The sequence below is a fragment of the Leptosomus discolor genome, chromosome 4, assembly GCF_034619465.1.
Source record: "Leptosomus discolor isolate bLepDis1 chromosome 4, bLepDis1.hap2, whole genome shotgun sequence".
NCBI lineage: Eukaryota > Metazoa > Chordata > Aves > Leptosomiformes > Leptosomidae > Leptosomus > Leptosomus discolor.
Window position 1 is genome coordinate 60548382 of NC_141394.1, and position 23417 is coordinate 60571798.

Below are 23417 nucleotides of genomic sequence, written 5' to 3' on the forward strand. Positions count from 1 at the left end.
CAGAGGGACCTGGACAGGCTGAAGCCATGAGCTGACATGAAGTCAGCTCATGAAGTTAAATAAAAGCACATGCAAAGTTCTTCATCTGGGGTGGAAATAACCCCAGGCAACAGTATAGGCTGGGGACCAGTTGTCTAGGAAGCAGTTCTTTGGAAAGAAATATGGGATCCAGGTGGACATAAGATGAAAATAAGCCAGTTATGTGTCCTTGCAGCAAGGCAGGCCAAAAACATCTGAGGCTGTATTATCAACAGTGTAGTCAGCAGACCCAGGAAAGTGATCTGTCCCCTCTGTTCAGCACTTCTGAAACTGCATCTGGAATGCTACATCCAGTGTAGGAAGCATACTGGCATACTAGTGCAAGTCCATCAGAAGCCACCAAGATGTTAAAGTGCTGAAGCACAGGGTTTATAAAGAGATTATGAGAGAACTGGGTCTGTTCAGCTTGAAGAAGAGAAGGCTTAGGAGAGATGGTATGGCTTTCTACAACTACCTGATCAGAGAATACAGAGAAGATGGTGTTACACTCCTCTCAAAGGTGCACAGTCTTCTTTTTCTGGGATCATCCATTCCCGGAAAATTCTGATTAGATAGTAAGGTAGTTTGGTGGGGGGTTTTTTTATTTTTGTTTGTTGGGTTTTTTTAATCAGAAGGCTGGTTAAACATTCAAAGACAAGTTCTGAAATTTCCATCTTTGGACAAATCTCTGAGCAACCAACCTAGTAAGAGCTTCTCTGAGTAGAAGGGCTGGATTAGAAGACCCCCACAGGTCCCTTCCAACTTAAATAATGATTGCATGATTCTATGTGTAATACTTTTAATTTGACTATGTGGAAAAACTTACAATCTGATCTAAAACCACAAAAAGTAGAGATCTAAAGACATAAGAAGTAAAATGATAATGTATGAAAACACCATACTTTTACTATTTACTCTTAAGAAACCTGAGTCAATGTCATATCTGAAATGGCATTCATAATGCAGTTGAAATGCTGAAGCTGAGTTATGACTTGTGAACCTAAGAAAGGAAAGAATCTTTCATCATGAGGCATGAATATACGTACAGCTGTATGTACTGTACTTATTTTACGTATGCACAGAAATACACGCATAACAAAGAGAAATTGCAATGCTTACGTACATACATGCCCACTATCGATATTGTAAGTATGAAAGTCTAAATATAGCCACAGCAATCTTCAACACTATGTGATTAAGACTTAATGGACATACAGGCAAAAAGGACAATTGGAGAATACTAAGAAAAGAGCAGGGCAAGAGTCTAACATTGAGGCAAAAAAGTATATTAAAAATATTCGGTCATGAAACACAGAGCTGTTATATAGGAGACCAACTTTATGATGAAGAACTGAACTGACTTGTAACAAGTTTAAAATGATAATGTATCACAGAATAAAATGGGAAAAATATAATTTTCACCTCTATGTGTTTAAGGGAGTTTCTCTTGATCACTGGCTAGATTAAAGTATTTCTGAGCCTACAAATCATATATTTTTACATTAATCAAGTGAAACAATTCCTCCAATGACTAGTGCTTGTGTTGCGCTACTAATGTAGTAGCTTAGATCATGAAAACCCTGAAAGCAACTACGTATCAGCAAAGTTGCTTGGTCTAGCATCACTGCCTGAAATATTAGAAGTGACACCCAGAACGTGTCACAAATATGTCCCTTTACTAAATAACTAACAAAACTATTAATGAAATTTTTACATTTTTGTTAATCATGAGCGTTTGAGTACTCACAGAACTCACAAAAAATTAAAACAATAAAAGGTAGCATGATGAGCATGTTGCTGAACTACTCTGAGATAGGGAAAAAAAAGAAAAAAAGAAGAGCTCAAATGCAGACGTATCTGGCATATATGATAAGGTTTGCAAAATCATACCCAAACTGATATGCTACAAACTGAACTGCAGAAATTTTGGGCAGGTAATGGTTTTTGCAGTTTTAAACAAGGTCAGAGAATGCCCAATTCATGCTTTAGACACCAGGGAGACGTGATTCACCAAATTAGCTTCCACACCTAATCAACATTAAGAAATAACAAGATTTCTCTCAATGACTCACTCAGTAGATATGTACACTAATGTATATATTGTATTTTTAATTTTATATATATGTATTGGATTTTGTATAAAAAAGGACTCCTGTATATTACATTGAAATTTTATTAACAAAACATTATGCGTCATGAAAAGGAGCCTAATCTGAATCATTCCACACTTTCCAACAGTTTCCTCCCACACCCCATTAAACTATCCAAAATTAATCTGCAGGCAATGCAGTTTATACTCTTGCACACGGCAATCTGTAATGGATTATTCCCAGTAGATTGTCCTTGGAAGGAGAGAAAACAAAGACTAATAATCTTGATAGTGGTGCTGAAAAAGAAAACTGTTCCTTGTCATAAATAAGGTGATCAGTACCCTGCTTATATAAGAGTGACACCAAAGCCTTGAAAGTAATTATCTCACACACACCCCACCCCCCACCCCTGTTTATAGCTTTGTGCCTATTAACAATAGAATAAAAGTGTTTCTTCCTTTTTAAAATATATGACAGCCACTAAAGAGCACTTCAGATTAAAGAAAGAATTAAACATTTTTACATCTTCATCTGCAGAACTTTCAAGGCCTCTCTGAATGCAAAGTTCCTTTATGAGCTTTGCTGTTTAATTGGTGTCTAATTCAACAGGCAACAAACACATCGCAGGTGTTTTGGGTGGAGTAATTACTGATGGGGAAGAAAGGAGGACAAATCAGAGACAACTAACCCTTGAATCAGAGACCTTCAGGAAATCTTCTTGCCTCATCACAAGCATTCTTGTATGTAATAACTTCTAGTCTCTATGAATTAGTTCCCTACCCAGTAGTGGAATAACAGTACTTCCCCAAAGTATCATGGATTGAAATTTTCCATACAATTTAACAGGAAATAGTTCTTCTTACTTGTCACAAAAAAAAAAAAAGAACAAACAAACAAAACCTGAAAGCTACATCCTTTTTCTCAGACTTCCACTTTAAAAACATGTTTGCAATATTTAGGCCCAAGATGAAGAAATTACACCTTCCGTAAAGCTTTATGATAACTTTCCCAAATCTGCTTTTACCTGGCTTTTTTTCAACCAAAATATTATGAAGCCTTACTTCTTCACTGAAAAGACAATATTTTTGGACTTTTAAAAATTTTGTATGCCATTAAAAAGCTTTCATTAAAATAATTAGCACAAACTCAGTTAGCAGAGGGAGCCTTATATACAGTTATAACATGGTCCTGCAGAATTCCTGGCACTCTTTGCCTCAGCGAGGTCAAGTAGGGATCTTCATTCATATTTAAATTCCAGCTAATATTCAGAGAGAGAGTTTTGCATCATATTTTCCAGATCTAATTAATAACATTTGGACATCTGGGAACAGATTTAGAAGTGCTAAAAGTGCAACAGCTAAGAAATTCATGTGCCAGATGAGAGAAGTAGGGAGTGGAATACGAGTACTCAAGAGAATAAAAGAGGATTTTTGGTAAAGCACTTCATGCTTTGTTTCATCCCACAAATGTGAGAAAGCAGAAAAGGGAAATACAGTAAAACAAAGGCAAGATTTAGGTCCTGATCCTCCCCTGACACTTAGCAACCAGGCCAAGTATCCTCAGCAAACAGACAAGTAACAAACAGCTATGAAACTGCTAAATGAGAGAATAAAAATCTTAGATTAGATAGGGACAGCACAAGGTTTGATTAATATGAAAAATCAGAGCTATTCATAATGAAGTTCAACTAATGTGTTACTGTGCAAGGAGTGGGAATCTAGTGAGGAAAGATCAATTTTCTAAAATACCAAAAGAGGAAAACATGGAGTGATGCCCATCCCATGCTTTCATACATCCATAGCACCCCTTCACTGATTTATCCAATCTCTTTACAGAACCAAAGTTACCATCCTGCTCACAGCTTACTCTGTGTAACGGGTCTGCGTGGCAAAGTTTTGGTAGCAGGGGGGTTACAAGGGTGGCTTCTGTATGAAGTTACTAGAAGTTTCCCCTATGTCAGATATAGCCAATGGCAGCTGGCTTTAAGATGGACCTGCTGCCAACCAAGGCTGAGCCAATCAGCCACAGCATTTTTCACCCCTGTGATAACGTATTTAAGAGAGTGAAAAAGTTGTTGCGCAGCAGTAATTGCAGTGAGTGAGAGGAGTGAGAATATGTGAGAGAAACATTCTGCAGACACCAAGGTCAGTGAAGAAGGACGGGGAGGAGATGCTCCAGGCACAGGAGCAGCGATCCCCCTGCGGCCTGTGGTGAAGACCATGGTGAGACAGGCTGTCCTTCTGCAGCCCATGGGCGGTGGAGCAGATGACTGCCTACAACCTGTGGAGGGCCCCCACACTGGAGTAGGTGGATACCTGAAGGAAGCTGTGATCCCGTGGGAAGCCTGCACTGGAGCAGGCTCCTGGCAGGACCTGTGGCCCGTGGAGGGAGAGAAGCCCACGCTGGAGCAGGTTTGCTGCCAGAGACCCCGTGAGGGGGGCTCACGCTGGAGCAGTCGGTTCCTGAAGGACTGCACACCATGAAGGAGACCCCGGGAGCAGTTCATGAAGGACTGAACCCATGGGAAGACTCACGCTGGAGAAGTCATGGAGGACTTTCTCCCGTGAGGGAAACCCCACATTGGAGCAGGGGAAACGTGTGAGGAAGGAGCGGCAGAAAGCAAGAGTGATGAACTGACCCTAACCCCCATTCCCTGTTTCCCCCCTTGTGCAGCTGGGGTGGAGGAGGGAGAGAAAAATCAGGGTCAAAGTTAAGCCCGGGAAAAGAGGGGAGGGAGGGGGGGAAGGTATTTTAAGATTTGGTTTTATTTCTCATTACTCCTCTCTGAGTTAATTGGCAATAAATTACATTTTCCTTTAGTCGAGTTTGTTTTGCCCGTGAAGGTAAATGTTGAGTGATCTCCCTGTCCTTATCTCAACCCCACAAGCCTGTTGTTATCTTTTTCTCTCTCCTATCCAGTTAAGGAGGGGGAGTGATAGAGTGGCTTTGCTGGGCACTTGGCATTTTGGCCAGGGTCAACCCACCACACGCTGCAGGTCAAATGAGCAGTCTAAACCTTGTGGAGAGGCTTTTCTGACCACCTACCACATGAATGAATTCACACAAGGAAAATAACAATGCCAGCAGAACTTTTAAAGTCATCGAGTTTATTCATAGAGTCTGCAAAAAAAAAAAGTAAGCTTATCTGAGGTTACAGAAACCAAACAAAGCCAGCAACTTTCAAAAACAATAAACAAGAAAACAAAACCCAAGAAACCAACACAAACCCCCTAAGCTTAAAAATTTGAATCTAATGTAAAAGATGATGATGTCTCTTATTTCAGAGGTGTATGGTTTAATTATGTTACTGCCTAGCTGCATATAATAACAAGAACTGTAAAAGCTATGTGCAGCTCAATAATTTAGATGCACAGCACAAGCGTAAAAGAGCTAGTGCTGCATCTCAAAAGAAAAGCCACTTTCATTTCCAAAACTGACAAGGAGGGTCACCCATTTTAATATTCTGTGACTGTGAGCTATAACTGTCAAGAATAAAAAAAGCCAGTATCGCCCTTTTCATATACTCAATAAAATATTTCGAAATGGGTAACTAGCAAAAGCATGCAGGCTTTGAATGTCTACAAATGTAAGTGCCCAAAGAGTTAACCTGCCAGGATTAGTTTTTATACAAACAGGATGAATTCTGTCATGCAGAGGAGTGGAATCCCTACAAAAGGGAGAAGTATGACTAAATGGAGAAATTCTATCACCAGATTGGATTGCAAAGAACAGGAAGTCAAAAAATAAGTGAAAATAAGCATTTAAATGAAAATTGTTGCAGGACATGCAAGTCTTGCACAGGATGAGATGAACGATGGTACATTTATTCAAATAAAATGAACCTGTAAGTAGTCAACTGATCATTGCATAAACATGAAAAGGAAATATTCAGCCAAATGCAAGAGGATTTATCTCTACAACTAATACAATGGAAGGCCGGATCTCTAGTAGTGCAATGATGATAGGTGGTTTTCTTTTCATTTTCACAATAGCTTCAGTATTGTGATCCACAGTCCTAAACCACTGCAAAGTAAAATACATCTTGCTGTTTTGCTGTAAATGATCTCTGAATTTGATCTGAAGTCACAGATAGTGCCATCAAAAAGTTTCCTCTTGCTGGATCTCTACAGCTTTTATGTGGGAAATAGAAAAAATAAAAATACAGAAGGCAATTCACTCATTACAGGGAAAAGCATTCACACACCCAAGGAAAAATAGTTAGCCCTATGTACATCAAAGTTACATCAGAACAGACCAAACATTGGAGAACGCTGTAACGAGTTACGACATTTTTCTAAATTATATCACACCAGAAAGTATGTATTTCAATATAAGTAATATAGCAGTTGTACTCAAAGTAAATGGCTTCATCCAGGGAACAGTTTCAGTTGTATTTTTTATAAGCAATGGCAACGCTACCTTTCTCCAAGGAAACTAGCATATTGAAACCAAATAAGCTACAGATATTAGAAACATTTCAGAAATAACATTTTGAATAGAGAGGGACAGAATGCTAAAGAAAAATAATCCAATAACATCAAATAACATAAGATATGTTGTCATAGTGCTACCTCAGTATTCTCTACTTAAGGAGAAGCTGTTGAAGAGGAGAGATGACACAGGAGGAGAATAATGGCCATTGTATGTTAATTACCAAAATTTCTTCCTTTATGGGCTACAGGTTTGTTTGATAAGGGAAAAAGGCAGTTTTTCATACCTTTAAGTCACTATTCCTTCCACCACAATACTAATTCTGTTTCTCAGTATGTATTTTCTCAGTAGCACATGATATGATACTTCACCAAGCTCTTTCATTCACCCAGTTTTACTACGAAGTCTGTGCCTTATGCAATTTTTAACACCGTGGGATGTAAATAGAATATTTCCTGAGAGTATGATTTTTAAATGCCTTGGGAAAACTAAAACGGCCTTTCTATGTCTAAGAGTTTGTTTCTGTATAATATTTGCAATAGGATAATTCTGTGTATTAATTTGCCCATGTGGGAAATAGTTCTTATTTTTCTAAAGATCCTTTACCAAATTCAAATCACAGCAGTATTTTAGCAGGTGAAATACATAATTGCAGAGACTTTCCTAGTTTCATTCATACAGCTATAAATCAATGCTGTTTATTTGTGGCATAAACAATGTACTCAGTTTTCCACTGAAAATTCGTAATATGCTAATATATATACTTTAAAATAAAAAATAAAGTCTTAGATGTTAGAGATAAACGCAGAAGGAAAAACAGTTCTGTTGCATACCATAAGTTCATGGTATTATAAAACTGTTTTTGCTAATTTTCCTGTCTAGCTTATTCTACAAAACTGATCTTTCAAACTGAATTGATAGTTCCATAAATACTTTAAGCCAGCCCTGTCTCTGAGAGATGCACTTCTCTGCTCCCTGTGTTCCATCACACCCTACCCATTCTGTTTTTTGTCAGAGTAGGAAACTTATTAGAAAAAACTTTTTCAATCTATGATAGTTTCATTTGGAGCTATTGCTTAGCTCATCTTAATGAAAGTTTGTAAAGACACAAGGGAGAGAGCAGGGAAGGAGTAGGAACGGTCATTCCATCATTTGCAATGTTGTTTTATAGTACCTTAAAATACATTGGAACTACTTTCTTAGACATATAGTCACATTGAAGGAACACCTTGGAATTATGTAAGACACACAAGTAAATATTTGCTGTATTGCACCATGAAGAATAAGTGCAAAGAGCTAAAATTTGGGGATAGACTATCTCAGTTTAAAACAAGTGCAGCATTGAAACCAATTCTGAAGAGCACCACTGCTTTCTGAAAGATACTAAAGACTTGAAATGCCCTTTAAAATTGTAAGAGGAGCATTTAAGAAGCACTGCACACCATTAGGTTCTGACCTTATGCCTTTAAGAAGGTGTCAAAAGCCTACTGCAGTGGGACTGTGAATAGCGGGGCTTTTTACTTCTGCTTCTTTCACCCCACATCCAAGGACTCTCAGATCACATGGAGGGATACATATCACAAAATTTGTCCTTAAATAAAGGGGATGGGTCCTTAGTATCGAACCTACCAGACATTAGTAAGTCCAGACACTGTAGAATTTTGATGATATTACTATATCATTTGCAGAACTTGTGTGCCATTCTAGCAAAAAGGGAAAAAGTGAACCTAGAAGAGGAGTAGAGAAGATAAATGATCCAAGGTCATGATGCAGCTTACACTAGGTCAGAGGACTGAGTGATAGAAAAAATTTGGATTGGTGAAAGCAATACGAATGTGAAGCTAAAAGTAATTCATCAGATTAGGAAGTGTCGCTGAAATTACAGGCGGAGAAGAAGATATAAATAAATACTACCTACAACAGTCAGGTCAAAAGATGATTTTGGGGAGACACCTTCATCCTCATGGCATACTTTGTGTTTTGTTAGGGTCAAGTTACGATCTACAACCTCTGCCATTGCACATTTAAGAGGTGAAGGAGAGCGTAAGACTGAAGATTAATTTGACCCTTTGTGTTTTCCTTTCTGAGATGAAAATACATTAGGTCTGAAAACTGTTCAAATCTGGTGCTGCAATTGCTTAATCAGAAAAGCCTTTTCCTCTGATGAACTAGTTGTTAGAAGCAATAATTTCCAACAGTCAATAGAAAAATGGAGCCAAATGCCTCTGCAGTGATGTTAATCCTTGGCTCCTATATTGTGTCCCTACAGTAAAGTGCCTTGCAACTAATTACAGTGTGGAACCCCCACAGCAGACCTGAGGCATTAGGGATGATTAGATTTCTGTGCTGGAGCTCTCATTAGGTGATGTACTTCTACTGTCTACATCAGTACCCTATGTAGCTACTCGAAAGCTACAGCCTTGTCATTACAAAGGCATATACTATAAGGCATAATACAGAACTGTTATATAATTCCAGGTATTTGTGTCACAAATGATTGTCTGCAAAGCATTGAAAAAAACAGTGTACTCCCAACAAGATAAAAGTGTGTCTGTCTAGACAGGAATCTTCTAGGCTTTTTCTTGAATGCAGGAAGGAGTGATCAGCTGTCTTCTCAAAGATGGAGCATCATAAAACTCCCAGTGGTGATGGTTTAAGTATTTGGACTGGTGACCAGTGTCAGAGGCAGCTCTGACTCTACCTGCTGATCTCCTCTGCTTGTGTTAACACAACAGATCTTGAAAGAAAATGCAGAATACTTCTACTCTGGCAGCCCTGCAAAACTGTAGAAAGGGAGGGGAGGGGGAGTTAACAGTTCTTCTTTGTCCTTACAATCTGAGTTCCTCCTCAGGGTCTTACACTAAAAATGTTGAGCAAAATAGCTTTTATTTTAAATAGCGAAGATTATTGCCTCCTGATATTCATAAACCTGAAGAACATTCCATTTCTGTCTGCACATTGAGTCAGAAGCAATGCTAAATTAGCTTTATATTTTTTATTGTGTTGGGGGCTGACTAAGAGCCAGTGTCACAAGCCAACACCCCACTGTGACAGGCAACATACAAATGATGAACAAAAAAGACTGCCTTGGTGCCAAAGAACATTTCAGCTAAACATTGTAGTTCAGAGCAAAGGAAACAGGAGACAAATGTAAAGTTCAGCTATAACAGTGAGCCCTAGTTCAGATAGTTCCCATGCCCCTCCTGTACATCCTGTTTTATCTTTCTTCTGGTTTTCAGCTTTGCAGTGTACCTTGTCATTTCACAGCAGAGTCACAGTGATATGAAGAAATGTGAATACAAGCAGAAAAAAATCCTTGGCAATGCCTGGTTTTGTCACATTACATTTTTTTCAAATGAATCACAAGATTAAAAAAGACATTCAGAGGAAAAAAAGGTCCCCATCAGAAAGGAAGTCTTCAGTCTTTCCACATATCTGGCAACAATTAGGAAGTTACGTTAAAGTAATTAGGAATTGCCATGATGCTCATCTGCAGCCCATTTTTTGAGTATGCAAGCTCTAGAACTCTGCACCATTGCTCTGAAAGATGTTTATATGCTTATAATATCTAACATCAATGAAATCAGCACAAAAGAATTGAAGTGGACCTGGAACTATGCTGACCGAACATCTCATGGTCAAGAGTGGAGGGTGGACTATGAAGAGAGGGCAGTAGTTACTGCTCTATATTCAAAGCAGGTTACTTGTGCTCTGGAGTCTTCAGCAGGGATTCTGTGTCTCTAAAACTTAGAAATAGCTATGAACAAGGACAATGTAGAGAAGGAAGGATATTTACCCATATTGCCAAACTGTGTATATTTTTAAGGCAGGCATGAGATTTATTTATCATTTTAAGTGTAATCTATGGTATACCCAAACTGTTAGAAATGCACTACTCTTGGAGTCAGTTAAGGTATGCTATGGTTTACACGAAAGGAAAAACAAGCCATCTGCTATTAACAATATATTCAGTGTTCAGGTTTTGTGCAGTAGGGTTGGGATTTTTTGTTGTTGTTTTTATTTGTTTTTAAAATGTATATGTAACTACTAGTCATAGTAATCACTGGATAGGTCACTAATGCTAATTTTCTGGGTAAGAAACCAATGATGTGAACAAAACCTTCACAAACCAGGCCTAGGCATGAGCTGTACTCAACAGCTAACTGCCACCAGGAATACTGGTTCTCTTTCTTCCTAAGATATCCAAAGGATGCTATTCCTTCTCCCTGTCAGCCATGCCGTTAACCTGACCTCCAGTGCACCAGTTCAGGGACTCAAACCGACAGAAAGCAAGCCCAAATCTGAAAGGAAGCTGACAGAAGGGGAAGAGTAGGGATGCACATCAGATTTTCAGGCAAACCTGCATTTACACACCCAGTGTCAGGGAACAGCATGAGCTGGGCTGCTCCCCAGGGAAGCTGGGTGGAGACAGGAGACACGACTCAGGACAGCACAGAGCTGGTGAGCTTTGAGAAACAGCTCCTGTTGAGTCAGTGATCATCAGGTAAAAGCAAGGTAATAAGTCAGTTTTGAGGTCCAGCCAGGAAATACAGACAACAGTTCAGGGACAGGAATGGAGTCAGGCACTCCTATGGCATCACTGGAGCAGGTACTAATGGCCTTGGGCTGAGCTGAAATGGAATCCTGGGCCATGAGCAGTGTTGGGGGGAGCTGGGGGGAGTCTGGGCAGGGACACTCAGACTTCATAATGCCCTGACATGTATGAGTGATGAATGTTTCTTTTCAAACTTGAGGTTTAGAAAAGTTACAGATCAGAACACCGTGGATGAACAAGAAGAAAAAAGAACAAATTGTGTGGTCTTTTGTGAAATAATATTTAAAAAAAAATCTCAACCTCGTTAATTCATCTGTTGCCTTTGGACAATCACTTGTATCTTCATTTGACAGACAGTATCCTCAAACATTGATATTAGATACCCTGTTAGTTATCTACACTTTCTTCTTAAGTCTTTCATGTACAGATCCATGGCTGGATCAGTAATTTGATTGAACCCATGCTCTCCTTCTTCTCATACTTTTTAAAAAGCCCTTTAGAACATATGATTGCACCACAAATTAAGGATTTGGGCTCTCTGATGAATATAGGACCATTTCCTCTGGAGAACTAGTATTTTGTATTACAGTACAGGACTGATTCTAAGGACAACCCTTTATATTTTGAAACAAATGTAGATATTTTAAACAACTTTTTCACAATCCCTTTGGTATGCTTGCACTGAAAATACAGTTCTGATTTCCTGTGGCTATTGCCTGAAGGAACATTCCAATATTGAGCAAAAGATAATAAGGTTCAAGTTAAAATGAAATTGAGAGACCAAAAGCATTTTGAAGATAGTGCCTTGATCTGCAGTTTTACTACTCTGAAAGATGGCACCCATTATATACTTTTTTGATGTAATTTTTAAGGTCTATTTTCCTTTTAATAGGTGCAGTTTATTAAATTAAATCAAACAAATACGCTTGTTTGCACTGAAATTGAGTACTGTAATCCAAGTTATGCTGGTATAAAATATATACAGAAAAAAGGTGGAAATGCTTTATTGTTATTTATGTTTATTCTGTAGTAAACAGTCAAAGAACTTTTGGGTTAATCTATACAATTAAAGTTGAAGAAAAATCCCAAATTGTTTAGTAAAGAACAGGTAGAGAAAATAGTTGCATGTTGTGTGACATTATTTTTACGTGGAGTTTAACGGTTAATTGGTAATGAAAATTATTGAAAAAAGAAGCAATGGAAAATAAAACTGGGTGATTCTAAATGAAGATTTTCTTAGTTGTATTTATCAGCTTTTGCTTTCTATGTATTTGCCCTAAGCTAATTAAAAAAAATAATATTAAAACTCTTATGAGTTTATAGTAATTGAATCTGGTAAAATGAAACCTATTAAATAGATTTATTAAGCTTATTTCTACAAGCCATATAAGGCATATTGTAAGTGTTGGCCTAAATGACAATGGCAATATGATCCCAAGAAAACATAATGTACCAGTAGCAACCATTTGCGCACTCCTACCAATACAGAGATATTTGCTACCAGATGTACTGGGACACATTCATGCATAAAAATTTTCATACTATTTACCTCATACTATACCAAGCAATGAATCAAACCAATAGCATATTTTATAGACTGTTGTAGACAAGGTAGTACTGTAGTGCTATGTAGGTAAAGCTTGTACAAAATGTATTGTATGGTTTACAGTTACAAAATATCAGCAACAGATAGCTTACATATTAATGACTGCATCACCTCAAGGTTTAAAAACAAAAATGTGAGTGAAAAGAATGGAAAGTGTTTGAGTCTTGTACCTGGTTTTTTTAAGTGTCTTTAAGGAATGAATCATTAATTTTGAGCACAGATAACATCTATCCATCAATTTTGTAATTCTTATTTGTGCTTAGTTGTTTGCAACAGAAACACTCAAAATTCAGGCAGGATGTCAGATAAGACTTTCTAAAACAGGAGAGTCTGGAGACTCCTGTGGGCATCAGAAAGGATTCTGAATCAAGAAGGCCGGAAAAGGTGTGTCTGGGAATAGTTTCCAAACCATGAAGACAGGTATAGATATATTAACCTTCACTTGTGCTCAGACTATTCCTGTCTTGAGAAACAATCCACCAGATTGGCATAAAATAGTGTCTGCAAGATGTTGGTAGCAGCTCAAAGGTCTTGGGAACCCTTTCAAAATGTGAAAGAAAAAAGATAATAAATTTTAATATAAATATTGATATAAATTTTTTTTTCCCCACCCTATTTGAGAAGGATGCAAAGTCCTAAAACTTCCTTTTCCTGTATGCCATTATATTCACTATGTTTTATAAAAGTTTCCCACTTGTATGCTCTGAATCTCTGATGTGCACTGGCTGATTTTTCTAGAGGCATATCCAAAGTATTTTGCCTTTATACCATTTTAGTTTTTTCCCACGTGTGGAATAGGAAGTAGAGTGGAAGCATGCCTCCAGTGGTAATCTAATGTAACAAAACATGGGTTAGTTTAAACAGGTTGTTTGGATACAACATACAGCACAGCTGCAGCTGTATACTGCACCCTGTATTTTGCTTTAATTTCCTTCTCCAAAAGGTAAATAACCTGCATAGTTCTGTATTGCAGCAGCGAGAATGCTTTTGGAGTCCATGCTAACTACGTCTGATCATCATCGCTGTGGCACTGGCCAGAATGTTCTTAACAATATTCATAAGTCTAGAGAAATTTCCAGCTCATGTTGCTGAAATGTTTCATTTATCTTTTTTGAGGGCGTAAGTTTTAGCGAGGCCATGTCAGCTGGAACCAAGATACTATGTTAATTCCTCCACTTAACTGAAGTAAAAGGAGAAGAAAACCCACTCTCAAGATTTTCCCCTCACTGTTGTTGATTCTTGCCATTTTTTCACAAATATAATATTTGATATTTTCCACAAAGTCCAGTGTTTGAAGAAAACCAGCTACATGAGGACCTCAGCTTTCATGAAAACTGTATTTCCAGTTCTCATAAAAGAGTTCGAAGACATGAAGAGGATATACTAATTCAGAAAATGAACATGAATTAATCAGAAAACAGAAGAAAAATTTAAAAAAATCAATAATCAAGTAAATAAAATATTTTTAATTTTCAAATTTATAAGCAGTGTTGTGACTCTGTATGCATAACATATAATGTAAAAAAAAAAAAGTAAGTATAGGTAATGGTGTTGCAAATTATCTCAGAGAAAATCTCACCAAAATTAGTAGGAAAGTTATAAGTGATGGGTTAAATACTTGGATGAAGTTGTATTCTCATTATATTATACCTTTTATCCCTATACTTTATGTCACTGGCTTGCTCCAGTCTTTTTGTTTCAGTATTTCTGGAATCATTTTGGGAAAGGCCACACATTTACTGACTATCAACACAGTGACTGAAATTGAAGTTCCTCAGAAATTCATAAACAACTTGGCTTCCAACATGGTTTAGCCCATACCTCATGGATATTGAAAAACTTATTTGAAAACTCAATGTTTAATATCGATCTGAAATATTTAGTTAAATAAATGCTTGATGTTTTTAAATCTTTAAAGAGAAATGACATTAAATGTTTGAAAAGTAAATATATTTTTTTAAAAGGACACAATTCCTCCAAACTGGCTTTGGGTTCTTCTATGAGAATCTTTGGTCAGCTTTTAGAGAAAAAAAAAAAATTTAAAAAAATCAAATTTATATTAAAGAACAAAAGCAGGCGATTTCTCCAGTGTCCTATTTTTCTGACAGTATTTCACAAACCTCTGATCTGAAGTATAATCATTAATCTAGTAGAAGTTATAGGAAGAGCACTGATAGCTAACGATTATTCTTTCCCATTTCTTTGTTAGGTAATATTTTCATTCAAGTGAAATATTTCTAATTTTAAGGAAATCTATATTCTCATCCTCTCTTTGTAGCAATTTTGATGAAGGACAAAAATATCAAGGAACAGGAGTAGAATAAATTGCCTATTCTGGTCAAAACAAAAAGAATACCAAACGCACATATCAAACATTTAATTTATAAAGTTGTATTTAAACATATAAATAAATTTACTGACAGTCAAAGATCAGAAGTGTAGTCAATGCCTCTGTTCTCACCACCACACAGTCCAAATTTTTCTTTTTGTTTTTTTTTTAATTAGAACTGTCCATTATTCCAACATTCTCTGTAAGATATCTTCGTAAGACTTCTAAGTGTTTATTTAATAATTTGATGGTCTAATGAGTAAAATTATTCACTTAATGCAGGAAAGCCCCAAATTAATAATACAATTGAAGTCACTATACAAAAGTTTCCTATTATCTACCACTTTTCTCCAGTGTTAGTCCCACTCTTCCAATGTCCTTTTGGGTCTTTAGGTTGATAATTCAATCTTCTTTAAGCAAAAGAAAGAGGGTTTACAAAAAGTTGTCAGCATACTGAGGCCATTGCCATGAGGAAGTTGTTGTTCATGATGGGATTTCTTTTTTCCTCAGTCTTGGGTACCTCTGAGGCTGTTTTATGTTTCCTTATCACAGTTTGCTTCCTTCTTAGTGATTTCGAAATAAAGTTTAAAAGTTACACAAGAGGCATCTCTAGTTTCAATTGACAGAAAGGGCGATGATTTGCTGTGCCATGACTCCCCCAGGAGGCATTCACACAGCTTCAGCTCAAGCAGGTGAGGGAGTAGTCACTTGTCCAGCAGCCTGTTTTTCAAACAAGCTGAAACGAGCTCAGGCCAAGGCAAGCCCAGACCAGCCTTGTGACACTGCAGTGTCAGTCAGTACAAAGCCTGTGGGCTTTTACTAGGAATGTAGGTCCTGGGCTACAGATGTAGTTCTCCTAAATGGCTGAACTACTTGGCTGAATATTTTGAAGCCAAAGAATTTGGAAAATAATATCAAACACTAACAATTAATATTGTGTAGTTTCAATAAGCAACTGAATTTTAGGTCCTATATGGAGAAGTTTAAAAAGATTTCATATCACAAAAGCCTTGATGTGGAGTTCTCTGAACTTTCCTGCATCCAGAAGAAGACACAAAGACAGCCCAATCTCAATAACCTAACTTTCATCTGAACACAAAAATACCAAACTAAAATAAGAGTTATGAGTTATTCAAATGTGTTTAAAGATATGATAAATACTCATAACTGCAGCATGTAAGACTGGAAAACTTAGAAACAAAACCCTATTCTTCCCACCATATCTTTTCTTTCATTCCAACAGTTTTGAGTAGTTTTCTCGATTGAAACAAACTCCGTTGATGAATCTCTAGAAAAAAAATTCTTGTAACCTAAGACCTGGCTTTGAGTCTGCTTCTAGTTTTAGGCAGGCAGACTCCTTCTTCTGCTTGTCATCTATCCATGTCTGCATGCATTACATATTTCTCTCTTTCACTCCGTATGCACTGGTCTCCTAGACCAAGCATAATTGTATGCTGCCAAAGAAGAAACCATTTTCCTCTCTCTTCATCAAATATGAGGTTACCAGCTTCTTACCTTATTGTCTACAGCTGCTTTCTCTTTATTAGCAGAAACAACACCAAGTACTCATACAGCAATGGATACATAAACAAATTACACTTATACATCTCAGGAAGGTGGATGTTAATATAATAGGAAAACAAAATTAAAATCAGGTTATTTGACAAGATCTGTAAAGACAGTTACTGGAACAGTAATACATGTAGCAGCAGAGCAATACCAATGCTGAGCATGCCAAGGTACCTCTATACCACTCTCTTTGAACTTGAACTTAAATGGTTCATACCTCATTAACCTTTGTAATGCTTAAGGGGCTCTTCAAGCAGGGAAATTCAGGATTAAGAAATGTTTACAGGTTTATGTGTCACATCCTTAAATTCATGTGCATTATACAGTTAATCTGTCAGATATTATTATTTTTGCATTATATAGCTCTTTTTCACAATTACTATTTCCAGAAAGAAGCTTGAATATATAGCTTTCGAAAAGTTTAATCCCAATAACTAAGACTAAAATTGTCCAATCCTGCTCTAATGAAAATAGCTATTACTGGCAGAAAAACTTAAAATCATTGGTATTCCCTCAAAAAAGAAATCCTAGGTGGACTTAGACATCTAAAAGTTTTATCATAATTCAGTTTGGAGCACTTCTAAAAAGCAAAATTGGTAAACGATCTTTTTCACAGTAACGTATGAGCTGTCTCCTCTTATTCCCCTTACAAGACTTAATTTTGTGATATGAAAATGACAGAACATCGTTTGGAAGACTTGATTGGAGAACTTGGGAAGAGAAAATATGCAGATGTCTTATTAGAAAAATAGGTGTTTAAGGTTTAGATTCTGGAATTATTCGGTAATGTTGTCTTGTCACTTATTTCTTACGGTTTGGGGGATTGGTTTGTTTGTTTGTTTTAACACAGTTCACCAGCAGTGATAAATTTTCCTTATTCATTTCATTGGATAATCCTCCAGTTTTATCACCTAACTGCAAGACTTCAGTACCTGTTAAGTGTAATTTCCAGTACAGTTTAGTGGCCTGCCCTTCAACCACCTGTAATGACTAGTAAGCAGGCTTGTAGTTGAAGGACCAGTTTTACGTTACTTATAGATTGAGTTCAAGGGTAGTTTTTTGACTACTATCAAATTTAGTTGGACAAAAACTGATAATGCTTGGATATGTATATTATCTTCATGAGACTTCCTGAAAGGAAACGAGGCCAAAAAAAGAGGGTTAGCAATAAATTTTACTCTTTTTCTGTGGTTTTTTTTTTCAATAGCAAAAGGTTGAAAACTTGTCTATCAGCTGATTGGTTAATAACTCTGTGGAAGCTAGTTACAGAAGCATAGCAGCTACTATCTAAGCCATAAAGCAAGGATTAAATAGGGGGTCAGAGACCAGATTACAAACTATTTTTCAAGCATGTCTTGTTCCAGTAGACATAATGCAAAACACATGTATGTAGTCTAAAAGATGACAAAGGCTTGGGCTTATTTATGAAGAGATAGACTGGTTTAAAAAAATGTCCTAATGTTTAGTCAGCAAAATATAATGTATATTTTATTAGAAGTATAACCTTTTGTGTAGTGCACATAATTAAAAACGTAAGGAATTTCACGATTCAAAAAATAAGGACTTTTTTTTCCTAAGGAATACTGCATACATAAAACTGTATCCATGCCTATTGCCACCAGACAAGTGTTATGATATTCAATGGTTTGAAATCTAACCTACTAGCAACACTCGCAGCAGTAGTGCACAATTTAGATGCATCCAATTTCAGCTTACAAGTAAAATCTTCAGTTAATTCATTATTTTACTGTTTTTCAAGAAAAAAAAATACTTGTAGTTTAGGAATGGAGCTTTTAACAAACAGGAGGAGATTCGTAGTGTACAAATCCAGTCTGACCGTGATAAGAAATATCCTATTCTGCCATTTAATTTGAATTTGAATATGTCCTTCTTATGCTGTTTTTTCCTCAATGTCTCTTGAATCCTTAAATTTCTGACTTTCAAAACAAAAAAATCCCTTAAAGTAACATTTGGTAATTAGTATTTAATGTCCATGACTCATACACTGGAGATCTGGCATTCATGTCTCCTTTTATTTGTTCAACTAGAGCAGAAGTTACAATGGATTAAAATCATTATTTAGTATGTGTTAGTGGTTCAGTTAATTAGAAAAATATACTTTTTTAATAATTTCAGAAGTTCTTTTGTTATGTCATAATGAAGTCAAGTAAGTTCTCAAGTCATTCACCTTCTTGTTATTTGATTTGAAAACAGGAAAAAAAAGTTGTTAATTAAAGAGATATTAAAATGCGGACAAGCTATTTTTTCTGAAATATTGATAATGATCACAATTTACTGAAAATATAGATAAGACGTGCGTGTTTACCTACATTTCTGGAAGAGGGAAAGTTTTTACTTTGCTTGTAATTTATGTTATAAGCTTTATTTCCAGGTCATTTAACAAATATGGTAAATTCCAGTAACTGTGTAACTCTGTTAATAGAGTGGTGTTAGCAGAGAATGTGAGTAATAGAGTATTGCAAGCGTGAACATTACAAGTCCAGTGGCAGTAGGTATTAACATGCACAGTGAGACTGTTAGTTGTCTAAAGATATCTTCCCCCAGTGTAATTTGTTACAGGTAGAAAGCAGATGCACTCCTTATTTTGTTTGTGAAGCAATAACTTTTTTTTCCATATATGAATAAATTTAACTCACAGCCAAGGTTTCAGGCATTAGATTGGCTACTTTACAATTCCAGATGTGAATGTTAGACAGATTTCTACAAAACCCTCTTAACACAACAAACATTTTTTCCAAAACACATATTTGTGATTTATTTAAAATTACATAGCACTACAACATGCAATAGCTGAGTTATAACAACTTAAAGTAACAAAAATAATCCATATAGATAATTAACTTTTATCATAAATTTTGTTAAAAACAGTGTGTAATATGAGACTTACAGAAAAACTAAGGAAAAAAACAACTTTAGAATTAGAAAGTTTTCCTATTTGTATATTAAACACAGGACAGAATATAATTTGTTTCCCTGTGTTGCTCCAGCTAACACTGACCAAAGTTAAAAGGACAGCATCATACATGTCTAAGAAAACTCCTAATAGAACGCAGAAATATTCCTTTAGCATCTTTTTTTTTTCAATCAGAAAACCAAATCTGCATTGTAAAGAGACCAATTCTATTCAGAATTACTTATTTTCTCCTCAATGTGTTATCATAAACTTTTTTAATCTAGTTGATTAGGTAACCTATGATAATTAGGGGTAACTTCCTGGCTTCAGCTGTATTACAGTGCAGATTTTCCAGGGGTCAAAGGTGCCCCCTGAAGATCCTTACAGAATCTTGAGTTTATGATCAGAAAATCCTCATGTTCAAATTTATGGTACTTAGGGATTTGGCAGCATGAGCACTTCCTCCCTCTTTAAACAGGGAGAAAAATAAGGTATGAACTCTACTGATCAAAGCCGTTTCCCATGTTTGAATATTGTCTGGCAGCTATACGATATCCTGTAACAACTTGAATAGATTATTTTCTGTCCATGCTGTGACTGGGATAAGACCTATATTTAGAATTTGAAGAAGTCTGTAACTGAAGTTGTGTCATTTAAAAGGTATTGGAACTCCCAGATTGCCTTAATAATTACCTTTTTTTGTGATTTGGTACCATGAAGTTCCATACTTTCTAATTATTCACTGAGTTCAGCACAGGGAAAATGAAAACCGGGGAAGAAAGAGCAATTCTTGTGGTCCTCTGTTATCTTGCTCATTTCAATTCTTCATCTGTTATTCCCACCATTCTGGAATATGTGACAATTCTTTCGTTCTTTCCACAGATGTTCTGCTCAAAATACAAGATATTCTTGCTAATTGTATCTGGAGAGGAATAAAAAGAAAAAAAAGAAAGAAAAGAGGAAAAAGAAAAAAGCAAACCACATGTTTTTTTACAGATGACAAGTTGTGGATGGCAGATACAAAATGTAATATAGGATATGTCTACATAATAGATACTGGTATGTAGGCATAGCACATCACTACTAATTAGCTTGCTAACAATATTTTGGTAGTGTTCAGGCAACTCTGGATGAATTAATGCACAATAATAATTAATAAATACTTTAGCAGCATGATGAAGAGAAGAGTTAACCCAAGTTGGATACCCATAACATTTACAAATGAACTGAATATTTGCAAAAACTATATCATGCTGACTTTAGTTAGATTTATTGCACATGACATTTGGTGATTAATGAAATACTTGTTTCTGGCCTTTCTGGAACAGATGCAGAAGGAGAATACATAGAGACTATGCCTCTTATGTTGTGAACAAACGCAATTACTATTCTTCCAGTTAAGCATTGTCTACTCTTGGTGGCTTTCCGTATATGATCTAAAGAAACAAAGAAAAGATAGTTCCATTACCTTGTTATGCTGGTCACATGTAGACGTAAAGTTTATTCTTCAGAGTGGTTTATAATCCTCTGGCATTTTTGAGTCCTCACAGTTCAAAATTACTTTAGAAAATTTTGTGGGAACCGCTACTCCAATTTACTCTGATTTGATTGCTGAACAATAGTAGATAATGTAACAGAAACATCTAGGGTCACAGTTACACTGCAGAAAAGCTGAGGAAGAAATTACAAAGATAAAATTAAAAAGCTCTCAGAAGGTAAGGTCTGAGAAACTTGTCTGATCTCTCTGCAAATGGATGTAGAAATCATAAATCGTTACTACAAAAGTCCATCTCTATCTTTAATAATTCTTGGCATTATTATTTTTCACACCTTTGTTATCAGTTTTAGTCTCACCTTGCATTTCTAGTCAATAGTGAAATGTCTTTCAAAATTTTCTTTGGGATCTGTGGATGGTGGAGGATTTTTAAGAATAAAAAATACTGAATCCAATTTTGAAATTATGGATTGTATGTGTTGTTGTCCCAAACAACTACCAAAGAGAAGTTACCTGGGTATAAATCCTCTTATGAATGTAAACCCTCAATGTGGCAAGTCTGTTATATTAGATTACAAGTTTTGGATTTCACATTTTTATTTGCTTTCTCTTCTTTAGCCAGTTACATGATCCCTGTAAACATTTGCTCTCGAAATACACATATATATATAAATTCAGTCTCAGCTTTGTGCTACTGATGCATTTTCCTTTTGAATTTCTTCAGGCGTTTTGAATGACGTAGCACGGGTAGATAGTTCAGAAAAAAAAAGCCTGTTTCTGCTGGTTTCCTTAGAAACTGGAGGTATCTTGTCATCCTAGACGTAAGATATGGCATGTAATGACAATTTCTGTTAGATATATGCAATAATCTCTAGCAAAACTCGTTGCAAACCCAGTCTTTCCAGTTGGACACCCTGGATTAAAATCTTGAATTTTAAGAGGCTGCACTGACAGCTTGTGTTTTAGCCTTTCCACTCCCCCATTGTAATGTCTACCAAACAATATGCTTCTTCAGCCCAGTTGTTGAGCTTCACAACCCACTGTGCAATTCCTGACATCCTAATTATCTCCTTCTCTGTTTTCTCAAACTAAAGAAAAACAAGAGAGCATTTGAAAATAATGTTGTTGTTTGGACCTTCTTTTTTCCCCCTTCCATTTTAGTGTCATCTGATTTACAAAAGCAATATTTTGTTTGCTTTATGTGGTCGTTTGACCCTGGCTGGATGCCAGGTGCCCACCAAAGCTACTCTATCACTCTCCCCCTCCTCAACTGGACAGGGGAGAGAAAAATATAACAACAAGCTCATGGGTCGAGATAAGGACAAGAAGACCACTCAACACTTACCGTCACAGGCAAAACAGACTCAACTTGGGAAAAATGTAATTTATTACCAATTAACTGAGAGAGGATTCATGAGAAATAAAATCAAATCTTAAAACACCTTCCCCCGACCCCTCTCTTCTTCCTAGGCTTAACTGCATTCCGATTTCTCTCCCTCCTCTCCCCAAGCAGCGCAGGGGGTCAGGGAATGGGAGTTGCAGTTAGTTCATCCCATGTTGTTTCTGCCAATTCTTCCTCCTCAGGGGGAGGACTCCTCACACTCCTTCCCCTGCTCCAATGTGGGGTCTCCTCCCATAGGAGACAGTCCTCCATGACTTCTCTAGTGTGAGGCCTTCCCATGGGCTACAGTTCTTCACGAACTGCTCTAGCGTGGGTCTCCTTCATGGGATGCAGTCCTTCAGGAACTGACTGCTGCAGTGTGAGCCCCACCTCACGGGGTCACAAGTCCTGCCAGTAAACATGCTCCAGAGTGGGCTTCTCTGTCTCCACGGGTCCACAGGTCCTGCCAGGAGCCTGCTCCGGTGCAAGCTTTGCACGGGTTCACAGCTTCCTTCAGGCATCCACTTACTCTTGTGTGGGGTCCTCCCCAGGGCGTAGGCAGTCATCTGCTCCACTGCCCACGGGCTGCAAGGGGACATCTGGTTTCACCATGGTCTTCACCACAGGCTTCAAGGGGAATCGCTGCTTCAGCACCTGAAGCACCTCCTCCCCTTCCTTCTTCACTGACCTTGGTGTCTGCAGAAATGTTTCTCTCGCATATTCTCAATCCTCTCACTTGCTGCAATTACTGCTGTGCAATAACTTTTTTCCCCTCTTAAAGATGTTACCACAGAGGCGCAACCACCATCATTGATTGGTTCGGCCTTGGCCAGCGACGGGTCCATCTTAAAGCCAGCTGTCACTTGCTGTATTGGACATAGGGGAAACTTCTATCAGCTTCTCATCGAAGCCACCCCTGTAACCCCCCCGCTACCAAACCCTTGCTGCACAAACCTGTTACACTTCAATTTTGCTTGATTGATTTATTTATCATTTACAGACTTGCTTTAATGAGCATTTTTAATTATC